Source organism: Physeter macrocephalus, chromosome 7 (genome assembly GCF_002837175.3).
Source record: "Physeter macrocephalus isolate SW-GA chromosome 7, ASM283717v5, whole genome shotgun sequence".
Lineage (NCBI taxonomy): Eukaryota > Metazoa > Chordata > Mammalia > Artiodactyla > Physeteridae > Physeter > Physeter macrocephalus.
In genome coordinates, this window is record NC_041220.1 from 138,536,057 (window position 1) to 138,537,989 (window position 1,933).

Genomic DNA, 1,933 nt, shown 5'->3' on the forward strand with positions numbered 1-1,933 from the left:
AAACTCCCCACGTACCTGGGTAGGGCAAAAGAAAAAAGAAAAAACAGAGACAACAGAATAGGGACGGGACCTGCACCTCTGGGAGGGAGCTGTGAAGGAGGAAAGGTTTCCACATACTAGGAAGCCCCTTCACTGGTCGAGACGGGGGGTGGGGGGGTAAGCTTCGGAGCCACAGAGGAGAGAGCAGCAACAGGGGTGCGGAGGGCAAAGAGGAGAGATTCCCACATAGAGGATCAGTGCCAACCTGCACTCACCAGCCCGAGAGGCTTCTCTGCTCACCCACCGGGGCGGGAGGGGGCTGGGAGCTGAGGATCCGGCTTTGGAGGTCGGATCCCAGGGAGAGGACTGGAGTTGGCGGCGTGAGCACAGCCTGACGGGGCTAGTGCGCCACAGCTAGCCAGGGGGGAGTCCGGGAAAAAGTCTGGAGCTGCCGAAGAGGCAAGAGACCATTGTTTCGGGGTGCATGAGGAGAGGGGATCCAGAGCACTGCCTAAACGAGATCCAGAGATGGGCACAAGCTGCAGCTATCAGCAAGGACCCCAGAGACAGGCATGAGACGCTAAGGCTGCTGCTGCCGCCACCAAGAAGCCTGTGTGCGAGCACAGTTCACTATCCACACCTCCTCTCCTGGGAGCCTGTGCAACCCGCCACTGCCAGGGTCCCGTGATCAAGGGACAACTTCCCCAAGAGAACGCACGGCATGCCTCAGGCTGGTGCAACGTCATGCCAGTCTCTGCTGCCGCAGGCTCGCACGACACCTGTACCCCTCTCTCCCCGCGGCCTGAGTGAGCCAGAGCACCCTAATCAGCTACTCCTTTAACCCCGCCATGTCTGAGCGAAGAACAGATGCCCTTAGGCGACCTACACACAGAGGCGGGGCCAAATCCAAAGCTGAACCCCTGGAGATGTGCGAACAAAGAAGAGAAAGGGAAATCTCTCCCAGCAGCCTCAGGAGCAGCGGATTAAATCTCCACAATCCCTTTCTTTTTCTCTTCTTCTTCTGGGACCCCTATAATTCGAAATTAAGAAAACATTCCCATTCACCATTGCAACAAAAAGAATAAAATATCTAGCAATAAACCTACCTAGGAGACAAAAGACCTGTATGCAGAAAATGATAAGACACTGATGAAAGAAATTAAAGATGATACAAATAGATGGAGAGATATACCACGTTCCTGGATTGGAAGAATCAACACTGTGAAAATGACTATACTACCCAAAGCAATCAACAGATTCAATGCAATCCCTATCAAACTACCACTGGCATATTTCATAGAACTAGAAAAAAAACTTCACAATTTGTATGGAAACACAAAAGACCCCGAATAGCCTAAGCTATCTTGAGAAAGAAAAATGGAGCTGGAGGAATCAGGCTCCCTGACTTCAGACTATACTACAAAGCTACACTAATCAAGACAGTATGGTACTGGCACAAAACCAGAAATATATATCAATGGAACAGGATAGAAAGCCCAGAGATAAACCCACGCACATATGGTCACCTTATCTTTGATAAAGGAGGCAAGAATATACAGTGGAGAAAAGACAGCCTCTTCAATAAGTGGTGCTGGGAAAACTGGACAGCTACATGTAAAAGAATGAAATTAGAACACTCCCTAACACCATACACAAAAATAAACTCAAAATGGATTAAAGACCTAAATGTAAGGCGAATCCTCAACATCGTTAATCATTAGAGAAATGCAAATCAAAACTACAATGAGATATCATCGCACACCAGTCAGAATGGCCATCATCAAAAAATCTAGAAACAAAATGCCGGAGAGGGTGGGTAGAAAAGGGAACCCTCTTGCACGGTTGGTGGGAATGTAAATTGATACAGCCACTATGGAGAACAGTATGAAGGTTCCTTAAAAAACTAAAAATAGAACTACCATACAACCCAGCAATCCCACTACTGGGCATATAC